This window comes from Prionailurus bengalensis, chromosome A1 (assembly GCF_016509475.1).
Source record: "Prionailurus bengalensis isolate Pbe53 chromosome A1, Fcat_Pben_1.1_paternal_pri, whole genome shotgun sequence".
NCBI classification, from domain to species: Eukaryota; Metazoa; Chordata; class Mammalia; order Carnivora; family Felidae; genus Prionailurus; species Prionailurus bengalensis.
The window spans coordinates 6911905-6936002 of record NC_057343.1 but is presented as its reverse complement, the minus strand read 5'-3'; the positions used below and the strand labels follow the sequence as shown (position 1 = coordinate 6936002).

Below are 24098 nucleotides of genomic sequence, written 5' to 3'. Positions count from 1 at the left end.
CGTTCGCCTTTACGTTGAGCTTACGCCGGAAGTGGGCGTGTATTGGCGTCTCCGGGCGCCGGGGAGAGGCTGGTCTAACGGAGTTGAAGCGTTTTGCGGGGCTCCTAGCAGTCGTATGTTTGTTTGCAGAAATGATTACGTGAGCACAGAGGGCAGATTACAATGAGGAAAGCATATTATCCAGTTTGTGTCTTTCAAAAGTTCTTTTTCCTCTATGAGTCACGGCATAACCACGTTCTTGCTGGTAGGTGCGTAAATGTTACATCCATTTTGGGAAGCACTTGGTCAGAATAAAGTAAAACCGCACATTTTCAAATACTGTATCCTGGCATTCTGCTTCTAAGTTTGTATCTTACAGAACCTTTGACATGTAGGCAAGAATGCGTAACAGCACTGAGTAGAAGCAAAAGATTAGAAACCTCCCCTGGTGAGAACAAATACATGAATGGGTTGCTCATATGAGGGAATATTATATGCCAGTAAATCAGTACTAAACCCAGAAATATGAGGCCAGAAGAGGAAGATGTAGAATGTATATAGCATGACAATTTATATACATACGATCTTAAAACATGTAACACTACCGTATGTTGCTTAGGTATATATGCATATGTATTGGGAGTACTCAAGAAATAAAAGGGGGTAAAAATCGAACTTAGAATTTTTACCTCCAGTAGGAAAAGAACTGGAAAGTAGTACAAGAAAGGGTTTTGCGGGCGCCTGGGTGGCTCAGTGGGTTAAGCATCCGACTTGGCTCAGGTCACGATCTTGTGGTTAGTGGGTTCCAGGCCCCGCGTTGGGCTCTGTGCTGACCGCTCAGAGCCTGGAGCCTGCTGCTTGGGATTCTGTGTCTCCCTCTTTCTGCTCCTCCCCCACTGATAACTCTGTCTGTCTCTCTCAGATTCTGTGTGTGTGTGTGTGTCTGTCCCTCACCCGCTCACACTCTATCTCTCTCTCTCAAAAATAAATAAGCATAAAAAAAAAAAAAAGGATTCGATAAAGACTGTCTTCTGATTCCTTAAGTTCTTGAGCAAGTGAGCTCAAGGCAAGAAACTACAGACAGAATGTATAAATTCAAAATTTTGAAGCCTATGCAGTTTTTAAAAATTACAAAGTCCAGATGCATTGGGGTTGTAAGTCAAATTTCAAAATCAACGGAATAACATTATTTAAATTCAAGCAGGTTAAGATTTTTGTTGCTTAGATTATTTTTAGAAAAAAAAATCATAAAAATAATACAATCATGAGAAAAGGATCAGACAAATTCCGCTATTGGGACATTCTACAAAATACTGCCCAGCATTCCTCAAACTGTCAAGCTTGTAAAAAAACAAGGGTAGTCTGAAAAACTGCCACAGCATAAGGAGACGTGATAATTACATGTGATGTGGTTTCTTGGGTGGGATCTTAACAGAAAAATAATATTAGGTAAAAATTAAGGAAGTCTGAATAAACTATGGCCTTCAGTTAAAAACACTGTACAAAATTTGGGACACCTGGTGGCTTGGTTGAGCATCCGACTCTTGATTTTGGCTCAGGTCATGATCCCAGGGTCATGGGATCAAGCCCCACGTTGGGCTCCACACTCAGTGTGGAGCCTGCTTAAGATTCTCTCTCCCTGCCCCTCTCCCCTGCCCACGCTCTCTCTCCCTCTCTGTCTCTCTAAAATAAACAAAAAGCCCTCCCCCCCCCTGAAACTCAACAATGTACAAAACTGGTCCACTACCTTCACTGTATTATACCCTCCTTTGGTCTCTATATTCTTCTTTATCCAGCTTCATTTTTAGTAGTTCATTGTTACAGTCACTCTATCTCAACTAACTCAAATCAGTCTTCCATATCACTCTCCTAAAAAATGTACCACCTTGGATAAATGCAACCTGTTTTCTTCAACACATAGAGTGTTTTTTGTTGTTGTTGTTTTGTTTTTTAGAGAGAAAGAGGGCATGGTGAGCGAGGGGCAGAGAGGGGGAGGGAGAGAGAATCCCACACACTGAGAGTGTGGAGCCACAAGTGGAGCTTGAACTCACCCGATTTGGGACTCAAACTCATGAACCGGGAGATCATGACCTGAGCCTAAGTCAGATGCTTAACTGACGAGCCACCCCGGTGGCTCACAGAGTGTTTTTTAAATTAAGGTATGTTACATAAAAATCAAGATTTCTGGCTCCTCTTAAATCAGAGGATGTGACAACATAGGATTGGCACTGTTGGTGGCAGCAGTCCAGTGGCCACCCCCTTGAGACTGGATATATATTCTTGAGTTTCATGTCCACTCAGCCTGCTTCAGGTTCACTTGTCTTGGCCCCTGTAGGCATTTGAGCTTTTAGCCTGTGCCACAAATTCATGGTCAACAACTCTCAAGTGGTGCCTAACATCCCCACTGCAGTTCAGTTAATTTATGTTCCTACTCTCTGTGAAGATTATTTCATGTTTTTTTTCTTCAGTAACCAAATCTTCCGTCCCTTTCAAAACTTCACCCTTTTTCAGCTGACAGTTGCTTCATTTTTATCAATGTACAAACACGCTTTGGTCTTTCCCCTCTCCTTCCGGGCCCTACTTGACCTCATCTTCCCTTCTATGTTCTTCCATCAAGCTCCTTAGAAAAGAATCATGGGAAATTACTGTTTTTGTACATCAGAAACTGTCAGAGTTCAGCAATGTCCTATGATTTAACCTAATACGTGATCATTATGATCTCTTCCTTACATCCCATTCTGTTTCCAGTTTGATCTGACTTCTGCCCCAATCATGCTCTTCAGACTGCTTCCACGTTGCCAAGACCAAAAGGTAGTCTATGTTCATGGTTTTCTTAATCTCTGAGAAGCTTTGGCCACCCTCTCCTTGAAACACTACCCTTTCTGACCAATCCACCGCCTGCTTTGCTGGTCTTCTTTTTCTTCCTGTCCTCTAAAAGGCTTCTTCAGGATTTGGAACTGGTTCCCTTCTCTTCTCTTTCTACACCCTCTTCTTGGGGAAATCCACGTATACCTATAATTTTAAATTTCGTCTCTATCCTGCTTACTACCACATTTATTTCTTTTAAATTCAAGACTCTTCTCAAAACTATTCAGCCTGACATCTCTTCTTGGATACATCTTGGCATCTCAAAGTTAATGTGTCCAAAATAAAACTTACCTTTCCACCCCCAAACCTGTTTTCAGTGCAGTGTTTCCCATGTCAGTAAGTGGCATAAGCCAGAAACCTCAGTTTCATTTTTAAGTTTTCCTCCCCCCCACTCCCATATCCCATCCATCAGCATATTTTTTTCCATTAATACCTGTAAAATATATCTCCGGATGGCCTACCTCCTCCCATCTCCACCACCACCACTGGAATCTCTCCCCCAGACCAGCAATGGCCCCATTAAGGTCACTTTTTTCTCTCTTGCTTCTGCTCTGTCCATTTTCTACATGGCAGCCGGAATGATCTTTTAGAAATGTGAACTCAATTGTGTCATAACCTTGCTTAAAGTCCTCCAAAGGCTTTCTGTTGCTCTTAGAATAAAATCTATACTCCTTACCTTGGTTTACAAGGTCCTGTATAAACCAGTTCTGGGTTATCTTCTCAGGGTCACTTGGTTTCCCCGCCCCAGCTCATTTGTAGCCTTCTGTGGTTCCCTAACCCGGACCAGGGCTTTCTAGTCTCGGGTTTTATGCACACTCTTCCCCTTTGCCTTTCCCATGGCTCATTCTTTCTCATCTTTTTTGCTTCCTAAGCATTAGCATCTGCATAGTTAGGAATTTAGTAAGGTGTTTAAATTATAGAACAAATCCAGATGCTGTGACCAAAGTATTGGCAATTACTGTGCTTCTATTTTAGGTAACTCTTTAAAAATCTTTTTTAGAGATTTTAAAGATTTTTGTCATAGGAAAATATAATTGGAAGGTGGCAGTTGTTTTTTAGCGTAGTTTTTTACGTCACTCATCAGTTGGTCCAGGCTAAGTGTAACCAGAATCATATTACTTTTAGCCTAATAAAATCATAATTAAGAAGATAAAAATAATAGTACAACAAATCCAGAATTAATGTGTTCTTGGTGTGGCCCACCATTTTAGACTTTGTATATTGTTCTTGACTATCTTGAATAATAAATAATTGAACCCCAGTATAATGTACGTATATGTGTGTATACACATATGGACACATAGGTATATATGTGTGTATACATCAGAGAGAGAGATTGAGAGATTTTTTTAAAAATACATACACTAAAATGCACACATCTCAGTGTATACGTGGATGGTTTTTGACTAATTTTTATAACTTTACAACCAGTATTTATGACAAAGGTATAGACCATTGCCATCCCCGTGGAAAATTCCCTGATGATCCTTTCCAGCTAACCCTCCTCCCCACCACAACCATCTGATATCCTGATTTCTACAATTACAGAGTAGTTTTGCCTATTCTGAAATTTCACATAAATGGCGCCCTACAGTCTGCACTCTTACTTACCTTCTTTTGTTCAGCTCAGTGTTTTCAAGATTGCATCACGTCATCTGGACCAATAGTGCAATTCCTTTTTCGTTACTAAGTAGTATTCCGCCGTGTGAATATACTACAAATTATGTAGACATTCTTTTCTAGAGGGAATGTGGGATGTTTGCAATTTTTTGATACTATGAATAAAACTGTCGTCAACATTTTGTGAGTATGTTTTAATGTCTTTGGGGGAAATACCTAGATTTAACGTTGCTTGACCATAAGGTGGGTGTATCTCTAACTTCATAAAAAATTGCCAAATGGTTTTTCCAAGTGAACCCCATTTTATTTATTTAGCATATTCCTCCAAAGAATGTAAGGCATTTATTTCTACTGCAGGCTTTTAAAATCGGTTTGTGTCACTAGCTCTGTCATACACATCTGAAAAACAAAGTGGTTTCCTGAGTCTCTAACAGTCAATTTGTCTCTACTTTGAGATCATTAATGTAAAGAATAAGAAAAACATTGAAACTTAAAAAGAAATGTGCAGTAATTGAATGTGGAAAGAAGGAAAACTCGAAAGTCATTCAATATTTATTAGCATCCAGATTAAGTCAGGTGCTGTGCTGAGTGATGAGACTATAAACATGAATAAAACATGACCCTTGCCCTCAAGGACTCCACAGAGAGTTTGGTGGAAGAAAAAGGTGAGTGTGTTCCAATATTCTAAGTGGTCTAGGAGAGGACACTGAACACGAGCAGTGCAGGCATTATGTGGATGACACTGTGTGTGTACGTTAGAAGGGGGAGTGGATGAGAGACGAGCCCCCCGACAAGAAGGAAGCCTCACGGGGGAGGTTGGACTTGAGGAAACAGTAACGCTTTGACCATAGAACAAGTAGTAAGGGTATTTTATTTAAAAAAAAATTTTTTTTTCAACATTTATTTTTTTTGGGACAGAGAGAGACAGAGCATGAACAGGGGAGGGGCAGAGAGAGAGGGAGACACAGAATCGGAAACAGGCTCCAGGCTCTGAGCCATCAGCCCAGAGCCCGACGCGGGGCTCGAACTCACAGACCGCGAGATCGTGACCTGGCTGAAGTCGGACGCTTAACCGACTGCGCCACCCAGGCGCCCCAGTAAGGGTATTTTAGGTAGAGGGTATTTTAACTTTTTTTTTTTTTAAGTTTATTGGTCTTGAGAGAGGGGGGGGGGAGAGAGAGAGAGAGAGAGAGAGAGAGAGAGAATGCAGGTAGGTGAGGGGCAGAGAGAGAGGGAGAGAGAGAATCCCAAGCAGGCTCTGCCACCAGCACAGAGCCCGACCTGGGGCTTGAACTCACAAACCGTGAGACTAAGACCTGAGACGAAATCAAGAATTGGACGCTTAACTGACTGAGCCACCCAGGCGCCCCAAGGTATTCTAACTTTTGTAAAAGCACAGTTGTTTTGAATAACAACTTTCAAACCTCGGGGAAATGAAGGTCATCCAACAGCTTTAGAAAATAAGGTCAACAAATGAACAGGAACATGACTTCTTAAAATGAGGGAAATTAGTTGTGCACCAGCCTTGAATAAAAATACTAAACAAAACCCATAATTTTTGGTCATTAAGCTAAAGTCATAAGCTAAAGCTATGTCCATTTTCACGTTTTCTTCTGTGAAGGAATTTTAATGAAGTTCAGTGTATGTTTTGTTGTATTTTGGTTTTCAGAAGACACTGGCAGGTTAACTCCAGCAGGAAAAACTTTTCCAAGCTAGGAGGGAACCTGGATCCACCTTCTGTGTGAGGCTGTGGTTAGGAAGTCCATATGAGTCTCAGTCGCCTCCTTTTGATTTGCCCTTTGTCTTGGTAGGTTGGCAGGAGAACAATTTCGAATGAGAACTGATTAGGAAATTCTGGGGTAGAAAGTATATAATGAGAATTCTTGTCTCCAGGGAAATGTCAGTAATGATAACTGAAGTCCTGGGAACTGAAATACTATGAGTAATGGGAAAATGTATAGTGAAGAATAATTATGTAAAAGAATCATTTTTTTCCCCATAAAAATTTTCATTTGAGATCCTGAGAAGCGAGGGGAAGGGGGAGGTGGAAATGAACAAGATAAAATCTATTTTTTTCATCAAGGAGGCAAAGATTGCACTCTTCCAGAATTTTTCTACCTGCAAACAGTGAAGCATTACCAGGCTTGTGACCATGTGATTGGACATTCTGATTGAGTCTCAGCCCTCTAACCCAGGTCTTCGTTGTCTGTCTCCAGATGTGTCTGTTCCCAAATCCTGCGTTTGCTCCAGCTTCCAAAATACCTTCAACTACCTTAGACTTTAAGGCCAGTGCAACATGAGGAAGAAGCTAGTCAAATACCAGAAGTGTTCAGACAGGAAGAGTGTTGCAGTGAGTTACGGAAGCCTAGTTAGTTACCTTTAGACAGTCAAGTACAATTTGGAAAAGTGGGAAAAGATACGATGTAGAGTGTTGTAGTAGGTAGGAAACATCTAGTGGGCAGTTGAACTTGTAATAAATTCCAGGAGACTCATCAGTTGGGGTCAACAGTCCTTGCTCTTAATGATTATGTTAGTTGTTTTGTTTTGTTTTTTTCCTAGGTAATTCGATCACTTGGAGCTGTGCACATCTCTTCCTGGCAAACTTAGTAACAAAGGAAGAGGTTCGTGCTCTGTTCCCCCATACTTGCCGCATAATGATATAGAAATGAGGGCTGACAAATTTCAAGTCTGTTGTTAGCTCAGATTGATTGATTGATTGATTGATTGATAATGGCTACCTGGACCTGAGTTGAGATGTTTCTGAGGCCAATTCCAGGCTAACTGAAAAGTAAAGATTATTACTTTTCCGGGGCTTATGGGCGGGGGGCGGGGGGAAGACCTCTTATGCCTTATTCTTCTCACTTCTGGCTTAGATAACTAGTATAAGAGAAGTAGTTTTACTGCTAGAGGAAAAGGTTTGCCCAGACTTGGAAACAGGTTAGATGGTAGTGTGGGGCATGGCTTATCATGGTGGGCAGTCTGCAAGAGGGTCCCTAAATCAAAGCTGGAAAGAAGGTATCTTTTTCCACTGTGGAGGCGAAACATGAGTTTTGGAGCCCGACAGACTAGATTCTACGTTCTGTCACTTCCTAAAGCCTGTTTCTTTGTCCTTAAAGTGGAAGCACAGATACTTGTTGAAGAGAATCTCGGACTTATAAGCCCACCTGGGATAATGAATGTAGAACATCTTTTCCATTTTGTACAGCACTGGCACCTGGGAGGCCCAAAGCATGTCCTCTCCCTTGCTCTCCTTTGGAGTCTGGTCTGTGGGCCCCTGGGTGTCTCTGGGACCTTTGTAAGGGATGTGTGAGGTCAAAATTATTTTCAGAATGGTGTTAAGACGTTATTTGCCTTAAAAATTAAAAAAAAAAAAAAAAAAAAAAAAGGGGCGCCTGGGTGGCGCAGTCGGTTAAGCGTCCGACTTCAGCCAGGTCACGATCTCGCGGTCCGGGAGTTCGAGCCCCGCGTCAGGCTCTGGGCTGATGGCTCGGAGCCTGGAGCCTGTTTCCGATTCTGTGTCTCCCTCTCTCTCTGCCCCTCCCCCGTTCATGCTCTGCCTCTCTCTGTCCCAAAAATAAATAAAAACCTTTGAAAAAAAAAAAATTAAAAAAAAAAAAAAGACGTTATTTGCCTTTTTTACTGCATTGCCATTTCTCTGGTGATGCAAAAGCTATAATGGGAAAAACAACCTAGTGCTTTACCACGAATCAAGGCAGTGGCACTGGCCATTATTGTACTTTTCGCCACCATGCACTCCTAAGATAAAAACATAAAAGCAGTTCACTTAATAATAGGTGTGATGAGGGCAGGAGGTCTCCATATCTGAGTACACATCTTTTAAATAAACTGTGTGACAAAATGGGAACTGTGGGTAAGACATTTGTGCTATATAATCAGTACAATGATTGTCTGGAGGAAAAGCACCTGTTCTGTTGTTTGAGTTGCAAGCTGAACTAACACCACCTTTCCCATTGAATACTATTTTTACTTGAAAGAACAGACAAACTAGGGTTATTCAGAGTTGAGTATTTGGCTGACATCTGATGGGCTAAACCAGACTACTGCTACTTCAAGGGAAACAACCCATGCGTAGCCTATGAAAATTTGAGCTTTTAAGTAAAAGTTACAGTTTGGAAAACTTGTATCCACCAGCATGAGCCTGACAGCTTCCTACAACTGAGATACTTTTCTGTTAAGATCATTGGTGATATGAACAAATGCAGTTTGTTTTATATAGTTAAATGTTTCCATATTTCGATTATCTGCATAAGTGAACCATATTTTCAAATGATCAGTACATGATGTTACAAAGTAAGAAATGGGAAAAGATCATTTGAAGTGTAAGATAGGCCAATGGAATTAAAAAACTTTTTTTTTAATGTTTGTTTATTTCTGAGAGAGAGAGAGAGAGAGAGAGCGCGCGCGCGCATGAGCAGGGGAGGGGCAGAGAGAGAGGGAGGCACAGAATCTGAAGCAGGCTCCAGGCTCTGAGCTGTCAGCACAGAGCCCAACGCAGGGCTCGAACTATGAACTGCTAGATCATGACCTGAGCCGAAATCGGAAGCTCAACCAACTGAGTCACCAGGCACTCCTACGTGGGCCAATAGAATTTAATGTACCAGTGTGAAAATGTCACTGATACTATTTAGATTTCACGTTGCAACTACTCTTTTAAAAAAAATCTGTCACTGTGGAGTGTTGGTGTGGTATCAAATAAGATTAGCCACAATTACCTGAAAAAGTTATTAAAATACTGCTCCCTTTTCTAGCATACCTGTGTGAGACGGTTTTCTTCATATACTTCAACCAAATGCATATGGCAATAGATTCAATGCAGAGGCAGATGAGTGTCCAGTTGTTTTCGACCGAGCTAGACCTTACGGATGTCACAAAAAGGTAAGACAATGCCACACTTCTCACCAAATGGTGCAGCAAAAAAGAAAGGCAGTGAAAAAGAATTTATTTTGGAAAACACAGTCACTTGTCATAAAAATATTTATGTGACCGTGTATGAGGTTTCTATTATTATTATGTTTATTTTTATATAAGTGAATGAGTATTTCTAGAAAGTCTTCATTTTAATGTCTGATAAATATTGATAGATGAAAATCCACATAAATGAAAGTTCAGTGATTTTTAAGAGGTAAAGGGGTCCTGGGATCAAAAAGCTTACGAACACTGTCCTAGTCCCCTGCTTCTGCTACCGATGTGCTCTGATCCCCAGAGGAGAGCCAGAGATGTCCCTGCAAATTCTGGAAGTAATCCCTATTTGTCGCAAACTTTGACTGTTACACTATTTTTTTTTTTAACGTTTTATTTTTGAGACAGAGAGAGACAGAGCATGAACGGGGGAGAGGCAGAGAGAGAGGGAGACACAGAATCGGAAGCAGGCTCCAGGCTCTGAGCCGTCAGCCCAGAGCCCGACGCGGGGCTCGAACTCGCGGACCGCGAGATCGTGACCTGAGCTGAAGTCGGACGCTTAACCGACTGAGCCACCCAGGCGCCCCGACTGTTACACTATTAGGGTGGGTTCCCCGTCAAAATATGCATGTTCCCACAGTAATCTTGCCCTTGCAAAGTAACTCAGAAACATGGGCACGTGGGATTATTTTCCATTTTGCCCTGTGGATTCTGAACAAGCTTTGGTACAATTTTGCTGACTTGCCTTGAGCTGACGGTCTGCAATTGTTAATTTATCCTGTAACTAAACTGATTTTGCTTCGCTGTTACCCTGTCATGTCCTTAGATTTCCAGTGCCACTGCTGATGAAGTCAAGCAGGTCAAGTTTTGAGGGACAATCAGATAGGGGACTGGCACTCTGTTGTGCCTGTTAAAGTTAAACTTGGAAACACTTTAAAAAGAAACCCACAAAAGTGTTCTCAAAACAGCCATTCTGGTTGTCAAATGAAATAGGGGAGCAATTAGGCCTCTGTCCTATGATAGATTCAAAATTTTCTGCTGACTGGCAGTGTCCTGTTTCTACCTCCGAACTATTCTGCAGGTACTTGGCTGTACTCCAACGGGATAAGAAGATTCTGCGGTTGAAATATTTTAACTACAGTCCTTGCTGACAAAAGACTAAAACCTTTTTAGCCATTAGAAAAATTACTCTGGCTACAGTTTCATATATGCCCGGAATTATTGAAATAAACTCTCTTTTTTTTTTTTTTTTTGGAAAACTGACAATAACTTTAACCATTATAATGAACCACAATGACATCAAAATATTTCTGCAAAATAATTGATACAAATGCTTTTAAAGGTTTTAGCGCTGGGATTTATATAAGCCGAAGCGTAAAATTACATGAAGAACCTTCGTCAGATAGCAGTTTCATGTTGCTAATTTGCACTCAGCTTTCATATTGTATGGACGCGATCCCAGTGCTATCTATTCAGACTAGTTTTTAGATATCTGCGGTGCTTCAAGCTAGGTTTCGGTGGTCTTTGAAAGCTGGTTTATGTGCGTGAAATTGGACAAGATTGAACTGAAATAATTTGCTAGGATTCTAGTTAATTTTAGTTGATCTGAGAGAAGATACTTGAAACTGGGGAGAGGTAGTGGTCTGGTGACTTTCACACGGTGAATTTCAGAAAACTGTAAGCTTCGTAAAGGTAAGGACTTTGTCACTCTAGGCCTGTCACTTTGTATCCAGTGCGTAGCATACCGTATAGTAAAGGCTCAAAAATATTTGGAAACCGAGATGGAAAATACGGGGAAAAAGGGAGCAGCAAGCTGACCCCACTGAATCAGTGTTAATAGGGGTGATTTTAATAACATGAATGGAGTTTGAAGAAAATGATCATTCACAGTAGCAGCATCTTTTGTAACAATGATTTGATATTTAGGATCCATTTGAGATTGACAATTAATCCAACTTAGTCTGCTGCCCAGCTGACGGGTTTCCTCAAGCAGTGCTCAGGGCATTTGTTCATTCAGTCATTCATGGAGCATACATTCATTGGGCACCTACTACATGGCAGAATGCTAGAGATACAGGGGAATAAAACAGACAAAAATCCCTATCCTCTCGAAGTTTACATTCTAGTGGGGGAAAGACAGTAAACGGTACACTATTTACACTATTGTGTGACAATGTGTATATTCTGACAGATGGAGACAAGTGCCATAGAGAAAAACAAATCAAGCAGGAAAGAGGAAATGAGATATCACCGTTTCAAATAGAGTGATTGGGGGGCGCCAGGGTGGCTCAGTCGGGTAAGCTTCTGACGTCGGCTCAGGTCATGATCTCACACTCCGTGGGTCCAAGCCCCACATCGGGCTCTGTGCTGACAGCTCGGAGCCTGGAGCCTGCTGCAGATTCTGTGTCTCCCTCTCTCTCTGCCTCTCCCCCACTCACGTTCTGTCTGTCTCTGTTTCTCAAAAATGAATAAATGTTAAAAATAAAATAGAGTGATCAGGGACACCTGGATGGCTCAGTAGGTTCAGCATCTGACTCTTGATTTCAGCTCAGATCACGATCCCAGGGTGAGTGTGGAGCCTGCTGAAGATTCTCTCTCTCTTCTTCTGGCCCACTTGCTCCCTCTCTGAAAAGAAGGAAGGAAGGAAGGAAGGAAGGAAGGAAGGAAGGAAGGAAGGAAGGAAGGAAAGAAAGAAATGTTATGTTATTGACATAAATTGACTTAGAATATTATATAGTTTCAGGGGGACAACATAATGATTCAGTATTTGTACATGTTGTGAAATGATCACCCCAACAAGTCTAGTTAGCATCCATCACCATGTAGTTAAAAAGATTTTGAAACACAGGACACCGAACTGAGAAACTCCTATGATTGTATGTAGTACAAAGCACACCTTGCCGCACTTGACAGTTGACGGGACGCTGGGAGGGAAACAAGCCCGCAAATGCCAGAGCCTCACATTCGCTCACCCTCAGTAGTACGCGCTCCTTTCTCCGTTCTCATTCTCTGCACAAGCCAGAAATAAGACAACCGACAGAAATTATGGAGTCCTTCCTTTATAAAATTCTCTGTGGTGTGACATATTTATTCATTAATCTTTTTTTTAATTTAAAAAATTTTTATTTTAAGAGAAAGAGAGTGAGAGAGAGAGAGAGAACATGAGCAGGGGAGGGGCAGAGAGAGAGGGAGACACAGAATCGGAAGCAGGCTGCAGGCTCCGAGCTGTCGGCACAGAGCCCAACGCCGGGCTTGAACCCACGAACTGTGAGATCATAATCTGAGCCGAAGTCAGATGCCCAACCAACGGAGCCACCCAGGTGCCCATATTCATTAATCTTTTACTAAGCATTTCATTATGTGCCTGCTTGATACTGGGACCCATTCCTGAAGAGGGGAACAAAGCCCGTGTCTTTTGGGAAATTATGTATTTTCCAGGGAGACAATACTGAACTAGTCATTGGGAGATAATTTAAGAATTATTTTTATATGTGCCACGAAGGACCAGCTGAGACTATGAGAACATTAAGGGCACGATCCTTATCCGGGAGATAAGGAAAGACCTGCTGGAGTAGGTGACAGACAGTATCGGCACATGTGCTCAACACGTTTTAAATTTTTTTTTTTTTCAACGTTCATTTATTTTTGGGACAGAGAGAGACAGAGCATGAACGGGGGAGGGGCAGAGAGAGAGGGAGACACAGAATCGGAAACAGGCTCCAGGCTCTGAGCCATCAGCCCAGAGCCCGACGCGGGGCTCGAACTCACGGACCGCGAGATCGTGACCTGGCTGAAGTCGGACGCTTAACCGACTGAGCCACCCAGGCGCCCCTCAACACGTTTTGATTTGTGTTGATTTATATGATTATATCTGTACCCTTCAGAAGTATACGTTTCACCATAGGATACAAAAGTGAGTAATCATTTTGGCTCAGTAGTGTATGGTCTAGGAAAAAGACTCACAAATTTCTGTGGCTACATAGATTTTTAAGAAGAATTATTAACTGAATTTTTCAGTTTACTAATGTTGTTCTAGCTTGTCAGTTGTTTTTTATTGTTTGTTGGTATGTTTAACAAGTCATAAAATGTATACACCTTCCTGTCTCTTGTGTGTGTGTGGAGGTGTATTTGATCACGTTTAGAATAAAATACAGAACCACAAACTAAATTTTCCGGTTCAATAGCAGACACACTATACTTTCTGAGGCGCTTTCTACAAAAAGTAGGTACAAAATAAAATTTTGTTCAATTTTTAAATGAACGTGTAATGTACAAAAGTAACAATCTGAAATCCTAAGTCCTACATACATTGGTGAGCTCTTTGCCGCCTTTTCTTTTCTTTTTTTTTTTTAAGTTTTATAGATTTATGTATTAATATTTGACCTTGAAAACGTACACAGAACTATAGCTTCTCTTCAAGTCTTTTGAATTTGAGGTTGGATGGATTGTTTAGAGTGGTCTTTATAACTTTTATTTGGGGGTAGACAAAAGGTTTTACCCAATTCTCCCTATTGATATCCCCTAGGCCAGACCACACTCACTTACAGGCTCTTTTGGCTGCAGGCGCTAGAATCCTTATTTATTTATTTATTTACTTACTGACTTATTTAAAAAGTTTATTTATTTTGAGAGAGGGAGAGAGAGTGCACTCACAAGTAGGGGACAGGCAGAGAGAGAGAGAGAGAGCGCGCGCGCAAGAATCACAAGCAGGCTCCACGCTGTCAATGCAGAGCCTGATGTGGGGCTCAAACTCATGAACCATGAGATCGTGACCTGGGCTGAAACCAAGAGCCAGATGCTTAACCCACTGAGACCCCCAGGTGCCCACAGAATCCCAATTCAAGTGAGGTTAGAAAGAAAAGTCAGTTTCCCAACAATAAAGGATTGTTTGCTCCACTTTTTCTGAGTATCTACCTCATTCTTCTCTCTCGTTGCAAGCATTCTTTCAACACATGAGAGAAACCTGACCTCTGACAGCTCCTGAGCTTTGCAGCTGACCAAGTTGGCCACCTGCAGAGAAACCACCTCAACTCTCTGGGCCCTAGGTCCAAGACCAGTGGGAACACCCTCTCTGGGCCACAAGAGCTAGACACAGCAACTGTGATAGGAGGAGGAGAGATGTGTGTGTGTGTGACGTTGTGTCATAACTGGAGATCCTGAGAGAACAATTTGGATAGGATGACGGGAAATTGTTCTCAGAAGAAGGAGGCAATCCTGAGAAAAGAATGACATGTGAGCCTACCATGGTATTGTTGGAAAGAAGTGTGAGAGGATGGGACTAAACGCTGAATAAGGAGCTAATGTTGGACATTTTCTGTGAGGGAAAGGGAGAAAAGAAGGTCAGGGGATTGCCCTGAGAAAGTAAGGAAACATGAGAAACTTTAGCCAAGACGAAGTGGGACATAACCAGAACGATGACAGATGTTACACCCCGTTTACTTTCAAACACTTCAGTAAAAAACAAATAGATGAAACAGAGATGGCAAGATGTTAATATTAAAACTGGGCAATGTAGATGTTTTCTAAAAAGTGGCTCTCGGGGTGCCTGGGAGGCTCAGTCTAAGTATCTGACTTTGGCTCAGGTCATGATCTCACAGGTTCATGAGTTCGAGCCCCACGTCGGGCTCTGTGCTGACGGCTCGGAGCCTGGAGCCTGCTTCCAAATCTGTGTCGCCCTCTCTCTCTGCCCCTCCCCCACTCGCATTCTGTCTCTCTCAAAAACAAATATTAAAAAAAGTAAAGTTTTGTCTGTTAAGTCTGATATTTGGGCTTCCTCAAGAACTATTAATTTTTTTATTCCTATCAATGGTTCTTTCTTTCTTTCACATGTGACTTTGTAATCTTTCATTGAAAACTTAATATTTTGAATATCATCATGTGGCAACTTTGGAAATCACTTTTTCCCTCTCTCTCCATGACGTGTTGTTGCTGTTTGTTGTAGTTGTTGTTGCTTGTTTTTTAAATGGCTTTTCTGAACTAATTTTCAAAGTATATTCTTTGTCATGTGTGGTCACTTACGTTTCTGTTCCATTAGTTTACTAGTCAGCTAGTGGTCAGGCAGAGAGTTCTTTTAATCCCTGGAGTAAAAAAAAAAAAAGAAAAAAAAAAGCCCACTAAAAACTCTCTCCAGTCTTTTCAGATGGGCTCTGTGTTGTGGCACTCCTTGATACTTGGCCAGGCCATTTACTTCCTGCTTGCGTGGAGCTTGAAGGTCAGCCAATGAGAAGATCTTTGAATCTTCTCGGGTCTTTTCTGAGCATCTATCCCGCCCAGGCATGCATGGAGTCTTCTAGTTCTCTGGATTAAATGGGAGCTTCTCAAAGCCCTTATTCCCTGAAATATGCCCTTCTCCAGCCTCTTTCTTCCCAGTATTTTGGCTTTTCTGTTGCTTGCCCTAATTGTTATCCTTTGCCACAGATGGCAGGCGCTTCTCCATTTGCAAATGTCACCCGGGAAACCGCCTTGGAGCTGAGGCGTGTGAAACAAAGGCAAGTCCTTGAGCAGATCCTTCAGGGAGCTTACGGGGAGCTTCAGGGAGCGACTTAGGTCAAAACGTGGATCCGTGGTTCTTTGAGGTAAGTCTGTAGCTGTGTTGGGATGGTAACAAGGTAAGTTAAAATGCTCTCTTACCAAAATTCAGCTGGCTTTTTTTTTTTCTTTCCAGTGAGCTTTATTCTGGTTGCTGAAAGTTTCTTTTATTAGATTGTAGAGTTCTGGAAAACTTCATCGTGATAATTCTTGCCAGCTTGTTCACTGCTTTTATGAAGGGATGAAGGTTTGGAGTTGTCTACTCTGCTGTTTTCAGAGACGTCTGTCCTGTGGAGAGAATGGGTGACACGGGTGTGGTATTCCTGATTCCAACAAAAGGGCAGCATCCGGTCCAGATCCCTTCCGACTTATCTGGGAGTCTTGAGAGTTGGATGCCTGAGGAGATTTGTGGCCGAGCCCTGGAAATCATTGACCTGCCCCTTCTGTGGGGTCTACTCTGAGGAACCCTATTCCATAACGTGCGCACCTTCTGTCCAAGGCGCCTGGGCTCCTCGGTGATGCAGACTGACAGGAGGCTTTTCATCCACTCCGGGTGCTTTCAGTTCTCCCAGAAGAAGTCAGGCCAGGAAAACCTGGTAGCAGGACGTTTGGCGGACCTTTTCAGAGAGTTGGACTCTGGAGTCGAGCACTGAACACGGGCCTCAGGTCGGCAGGTTTGTGTGTGACCATGACAGAAAACCGGAAAAGACTCATCTCTTCCTTTTACCTGCACTGTTTTGAAGACCTCTGCTTGACATCTTGCAAACAACTTATGCCTCCCCTGCCTTCAGCATTTGGCGAGAAAGCAGCAGACGGGCTATTCATTTCTCGCCAGCCTCTTGACATTCCTCAGATATACGCAAGATCCGGATCAACACGGCCCTTGGGAGGGCGGCTGAGACGAAGGTGCTCACGCCTGCGCCAAGCCCGTGCTGCTGTATGCTCGGCTTTTATGTGAACGTGAACTTGGGTTCACTAACCACCCCCGACTGTCTCACATCCTCTGAGACAAGTGAGGTGTCAGAAGGGTATGTCTGCTCGAGTCCGGTAGAGACTCCTGAGACATTCCTCTCCACCGCTGGCGTCCTGGCTTCTCCACTTCACTTCTGGCCGCAACGATTAGAAGATGGAAACGGGAGGGAGGTAGAAATGGGATATAGGTGCTTGCTTGGCATCTGCCCATTGTCAAGGAACATTCCCTGTGTCTTCAGAGCTCAGATTTAGTGTTGGGAGCCTCACAGGAGGATGTGAAGTTGTGTTATCCGAACCCAGGACTGTTCTCCACATGCGCCGAAAGTTACAGAAGGTGAGCGTCTTCCTGGCTTGACCTAAAAGTCAACTCATTTTATGATGCCTCTGATGGTTTCCATCTCTTCACATTAAAAAAAAATGTGTCTACCTCAGGGCCTTTGCATCAACCCTCTATTCTAGGATTCTAGGGGTAAGAATGTGAAGATCTGTCCCAAGGGAGCCACAGATATTCCACTTTGGCCACAGTCACCCCAAGAAGACATGTAAACTCTGTCCAAAGTAAAGAGCAAATGGGAGAAAACTGTTGACTCCTATAGGCCCAAGATCTTTTGTTATTACAGGTGTTTATAAAGTTGAGAATACTGGGGGTTTTTTTTCTCCTGATAAGGAAGGCTTGTGATAAAAATTGCTAAAAGAAGTCATTAACTTAATTTTTTAATGTTTTTTTTTTAGAGAGAGAGAGAGAGAGAGCAGGGGAGGGGCAGAGAGAGAGAGAGAGAGCAGGGGAGGGGCAGAGAGAGAGAGGGAGACAGAGAATCCAAAGCAGGCTCCAGGCTCTGAGCTGTCAGCACAGAGCCCGACGCGGGGCTCGAACCCACAGACCGTGAGATCATGACCTGAGCTGAAGTCGGACGCCCAACCGGCTGAGCCACCCAGGCGCCCCAAGAAGTCACTAATCTAATGACTGGCTTACCTCCCACTGCTAGGTTTTGCTTAGGTTGAGCCACAACAAACCAAAGAGGTGGCATTACAAGTGTCCTTTTGTTTCCTCTTACATGTTTCTGAGAGGACGGAGCCGTGAATTGCTGCTTTAGAAGGAAACCAAGAGCTAGCCTGTGGACAGTATCCAGGAGGAATCTGTGTAAAATGCCAATGAAAATACTCCCAGTCAAAACATGAGGTGTGTGGGTGAGCTGCGAACAAAGAAGACGTCATCACATTGAAGGCTCAACGTGCCAAGCGAGAAAGATGACCAATAGGCAGATGAAGCACCCAACTGCACAGGCTAAAGGCGGACTCCGAAACAGAAGGCTTTCAAAGGGAAAGGATTTGCAAAGACAAGAAGGAAGTCAGATTTCAGAAAGATCTGCTCCCCCAGTAGAGAACCTGGTAAGCATTTGATTCAAGAAACCATAAAGTTATCAAGGTTTCCAAGTTTATATCTGTGTGTTAATGCTGGCAACAGACAACTTCCTCACGTGACGTTATAGTCACAAAGACCAAGTCATAGTCTCAGATGCCAACATAACAAGATCAGGAGCGGAATTGCTCTTGTTTGGAAACCAGGTTTATGGGATGTTCACTATTTTAAGAGCTTGGAGACCCAAGCCAGTTAGGGTGGTCCTGTTATTTTTAATTTAGCTCAGAATGCAAAGTGCTTTACTTTTTTCCGTATTGCCGTCTCTGAAGTGCTCAGTCGTATTGGGAGTAGAGTCATGTATCGGTGTTGGCTTCCTGCTTCCCTCTTTTGGTCAAGTTCCTGCCATTAAGATGTGGATTTGATAGCAGGGTTGGCCTGTGGTGGTGGTGGTGGTGATTGTTGTTTTTAAATTCAGTATCATTAATTGTTTTTGTGTCCTTTGACTTGTTTGTACAGGAGTAACTAGAGTTGTTTTCATAGAAGATCTTTTGAACGGTTATCAAAAATGCAGTCACATCATATGGAGGTCTAAAACTCTGCTTTTTGGGGGGATTTTGTTCAGCCCGTAGCCTTATAATTGCCTTTCATGTTCAGAAGTATTTTACTTCCTTTATCAGATCTGTTGGGATCGAGAACTGAGAAATTAATCTGCTCTACCAGGTCACCCTGAAGTAACTATGACTGTAAGGGTCCCCATGCTAGACTGTTCCTGGCCTGCAAGTGACAAGCTGAAAATACATATAAGGGGAATATCTCAGAAGCATAGAGCAGACACCAGGCAACTTTTCCTGGGAGGAATTTACGGATACCTTTTCCACATGTGAATCTGCCCTGAAGAGTGGGTTTTTTGATGGGATGTCTAGGTGGCTCAGTTGGTTAAGTGTCCGACTTTGGCTCAGGTCATGAACTAATGGTTTCTGAGTTTGAGCCCCGCGTCAGGCTCTGTGCTGACAGCTCAGAGCCCGGAGCCTGCTTCGGATTCTGTGTCTCCCTCTCTCTCTCTGCTTCTCCCCCACTCATACTCTGTCTCTCTCTCTCTCTCTCTCTCTCTCTCTCTCAAAAATAAATAAACATTTTAAAAAAAAAAGGTGGCCTTTTGATACTTAATTCCAGAATAATTAAACATGCAAATGTATAAAGGTAAGACCTTTAAACATTTGGAAATAGAAGACTATCTTATCTTTGTGTAAGGAAAAAGTGCTTAAGACACAAAAAGCTCAAATCAGAAAGATTGATGTATCTGCCTATGTTATAAATTTTTAACGTTTGTTTATTTTTTTGGGAAAGAGAGACAGAATGTGAGCGGAGGAGGGGCAGAGAGAGAGGGAGACACAGAATCTGAAGCAGTCTCCAGGCTCTGTGCCGTCAGCACAGAGCCTGATGCAGGGCTCAAACCCACAAAGGATGGGATCATGACCTGGGCTGAAGTCAGAGGCTTAACCGACTGAGCCACCCAGGTGCCCCTACGTCTGCCTATATTATAGTTAAGAACTTCTGTTCATCAAGCGATGCCAACAAGGAAGTGCAAAAACAGTCTACAAACTGGGAGAAGATATCTGCAACCCCTGTCGCTGGCAAAGAAGATAGTATTGAGATTAATACTCTGAAACAAACAAAAAAAGACAAACAACCGATGGAAAAACCATCCAAACAGATGTTTCACAGGAAGACGAAACACAAAAGGAGAATAAACATGAAAAATTGCTCAACTTCTTTAAGAGAGACAGTGGGGGGAGGGGCAGAGAGAAAGGGAGAGAGAGAATCTCAAGCAGGTTCTACACTGTCAGCTCAGAGCCTGATGTGGGGCTTGATCCCTTGAACCGAGAGATCATGACCTGAGCCGAAATCAAGAGTGGGACGGTTAACTGACTGAGCCACCCAGGCGCCCTAGGGGTCTGACTATTGATTATGACTCAAGTCATGATCTCACAGGGTTTGGGGTTCCTGAGTTCGAGCCCCGCATTGGGCTGTGTGCTGACAGCATGGACCCTGCTTGGGATTCTCTCTCTGCTCCTCCCTCACTTGTGCACACACACTCTGTCTCTCAAAATAAACTTAAAAAAAAGACTATAACAAGATAACACACAAAACCTACTAAAGTGGCTAAAATTAAGAATTCATAATCACAAGTCTCAGAGATGAATAGAAGCTCTACCATACTGCTGGTGGGATGATAAATATACACGAGCACTTTCATAAATACTACACAATTTGGTAATATCTTGGTAGTTGAACATTCACATACCCTGAAACCCAGCAGTTCTGCCTGTCTGTATACCATCATGACTTTTGCACGTGTGCCTAGGGAGACATCCATAAGGACATTCCACAGCAAGAGTAAAACTTCACCTTTCTACCTTGCTTTCTGAAAGCATTCGATAAACGCCGAGGTCTGCATCTCTGCCCCAGAGCTGAAGTCACCTAGAAAGCTCATTCTGCATGATTCCTTGAGGAAGTGCTTAAGATTGAACAAAGGAAATGTTCATAAAACTCCTCATTCTTTTTTTATTCCGGATAATTTTAAATACCATCCGACTAGCACGTCACCTCCAATGAAATATCAACTGAAAATAGGTGTTTCTTCTTCCTTTCTAGACTGTTTAATATTGTTCTCCTGTGCCATTGTCTAGTTCCAAAAGCAGCAGCTTAGTGTGAAATTTGTGGGAAGGATGCTATTCAGAGTTTAATTTCATTATGCAGTAACCCAGTGAAAATCCAGTAGAAAGAATGTAGATATTTCTAGAAGATGCTAAAAACTATTCGAAAAATGAGGAATGCATAGACGTAATTTCTCTAAAATAGAGCATTCAATCATTAGAGTTGGAAATTGAATAAATGAAAGGATGATTGAATGAATGGTTGATTCAAAATGCATCATTAGTAAATGGGAAGAATAGACTATGTCGCTTGGTCCTAAAAATATTCCTCTAAGGAATCATTAGGATTATATGGGAGACTTTAAAAAAATAATACCCAAGCCCCAGTTAAATTGAATCACAATCTCTAAAGTTCTTAGCCATTAGTATTTCTTAAAAGGACTTAGCCATTAGTATTTTGTAGAAGCTCCCAGGTAATTCTAAACGATAACAGCTTTGTGAACCACAGAGCCATCGCCTGTACTCCAAGCGGGGTCCAAAGACAACATCACTGGGATGTTGTTAGAATTTGGAATCTTGGCCCTGGCCCAGACATACTGAATCAGGGTCTACAGTTTGACAAAGTCCCCAGGTGATGTCAACATAAGGTTTGAGAAGCTCTGGGAAATCAGGATTGCTTTCCTTTCTGCATGCCATTTTGCTACATCTTCGATCAAGAGGGTGGGGAAAGACTGGGGAAAGGTCTTTCTTTTTAAGATTCTTGTTCCCACTTTAATCTGGAGGCAACTCACATCACCATTTTGGTAAATCTGATCATAAAGAAATAATCACATAAACAAGTACATGAAAAGTGCTCAGCATCACTCGTCATCAGATAAATGCAATCAAACCCAAAATGAAATATCACCTTACACCACCAGTCAGAATAGCTAGTATCGAAAAGACAAGAAATAACAAGTATTGGCAAGAATGTGGAGAAAAGGTAACCCTCGTGCACTGTTGGTGGGAGTATAAATTGGTGCAGCCACTGTGGAAAACAGTATGGAGGTTCCTCAAAAAAGAAAAGAAAAGAAAAGAAAAGAAAAGAAATACCAGATGATGCATCAATTTCACTTCTGAATATTTATTTGAAGGAAATGAAACCCTAACTCAAAAAATATGTGCACCCCATGTTCAATGTGGCATTATTTATAATAACCAAGACATAAAACGGCCTAACTGTCCATCAGTGGATGAATGGATAAAGAAAACATATTATATATAATTCAGCAAAAAACAGAAGAAAATCCTGTCATCTGTGACAACATGGATGGATCTTGAGGGCATTATGCTAAGTGAAATAAGCCAGACATAGAAAGACAAATGGTATATGACCTCACTTACATGTAGAATCTAAAAAAACAAAAACAAACTCACAGTTACAAAGAACGGATTGGTGGTTGCCAGAGGTAGGGGGTAGGGGGTGGGAGAAACGGGTGTAGGAGGTCAAAAGATACACACTTCCAATTATAAAGTAGATAAGTCCTGGGGATGTAATGCACAGTATGGTGACGACAGTCAACAATACTGTATTTGAAAGTTCCCAAGAGAGTAAATCTTAAATCATGTATTTGAAAGTTCTTAAGAAAGCAAATCTTAAAAGTTCCCATCACAAGAAAAAAAATTGTAACTATGTGTGGTGATAGACATTAACTAGATTTCTTATGGCAAATCTTTAAATTGTAAACCTGAGGCTAATGTCGTGTCAACTATATCTCACTTTTAAAAAATAAACAATCGACATTCCACCTCCCAGTGGGAAAAGTCAGAATCTCCGATCTTACCTTGAGCAAAAGTGTGAGGTAGCAATCATCCTGTCCCATCTGTTCCAACATCCTCACCCCCATCCCAGGATGATTTTCCTTTGAACCCCACCTCAGCCTCAATGCTTCATATTTTTACACTGACTCTTAAAGATAAAAAAATTTTATTATAGAAAACTTCAAACATACATAAAACAGTGCAGTATAGTGAACCATCATATACTATTGACCCAGCATCAATAATTAACCAACTCATGGCTAATCTTGTTTCATCAATGTCAGCACCCACTTCCTACTCTTCTAGACTGTTGTGAAGAAAATCCAATCATTAGCTCATTTCATCTATAAATATTTCAATGTGCGTCTCTAAAGGACGTAACCCAAATACCATTAGGACACTTAAAAAAATTAACAACAATCCCTTAATACCATCAGTATTCAGTTACTGATCACATTTCTCCAATTGTCTTATAGTTTTTTTTATATGTTGAAACCCTAGCCCTCAGTGTTTCTGTATTTAGAGAGAGAGCCATAAGGAGGAAATAAGGTTACGTGAGGCCATAAGAGTGGGGCTCTAAACCAGCAGGGCTGTTCTCCTTATAAAAAGAGGAAGATTCTATGTCAATTATATCATAATAAAGCTGGGGGAAAGGTTATAAAGAAGTACAGAAATAAACGAAGAAACAAATAAATGGAATGATGGAATAACCCGAAGAGGAAGAGACAGCGGAGAGCTCTTTCTACTTGAACGCACTGAAAAAAAACCATGTGAGGACATGAAAAAAGGCAGCCTTCTACAGGAAGAGAAGTCTCACCAGAAACCAACCCTGATGGCAACTTGATCTTGGACTTTCAGCTTTCCCAACTGTGAAAAAGTAAAATGTCTATTGTTTAAGCCCCCCAGTCTGGAATTCTATCACAGCAGCCTGAGATGACTAATACAATTATTGAGAGACTCTTTCCACAGCAGATGCTGCGGTGCGCATTTACATGGGATATACTTATCTCTATACTCCACGCACATTCCGAAAATCCATCCACAAACCTCTGCCCCAGCCATCTCACCAAACAGGCAATTTATTTTTTCCAACTCCCTGAACAATCTGGTGAACCTGTTAACCACGGCCCAGGAATCAGATGGGTCATTCCTCAGACTACCTTTCCTTCCGTACAGAGTAAACCAGGTGTAATACCTGAAGCTCTGTCCACTGGGAAGATTGCTTTTCACTCTTTTCTATCAGGCCATCCCTGAATGGGACTAGAGTTGGGCAACTTATCACTTCTGTGTGGTTGCATCATACCATGTACATCCATTAATACACGTGGCCCCCACTTCTTCATCCTCTATAAGTGGCTACAGGGAACTCCCCATAAGGCCATTGATGTGTGTTG

The 24098-nt window shown here is 42.1% G+C and overlaps 1 long non-coding RNA gene across 3 annotated transcripts; it reads left to right on the top strand.

Moving 5' to 3' along the window:
* The first annotated feature begins 29 nt into the window (after positions 1–29).
* Positions 30–17597, top strand: LOC122480887. 3 transcript variants are annotated; one of them, XR_006296693.1, is made up of 4 exons: positions 30–248; positions 9237–9363; positions 15805–15962; positions 16052–17597. It is a non-coding gene; the product is annotated as an uncharacterized LOC122480887 (long non-coding RNA). The 3 variants fall into 3 exon arrangements; XR_006296691.1 differs by having other exon boundaries at positions 32–244; XR_006296694.1 differs by lacking the exon at positions 30–248 and adding an exon at positions 6819–7088.
* The last annotated feature ends 6501 nt before the right edge of the window (positions 17598–24098 follow it).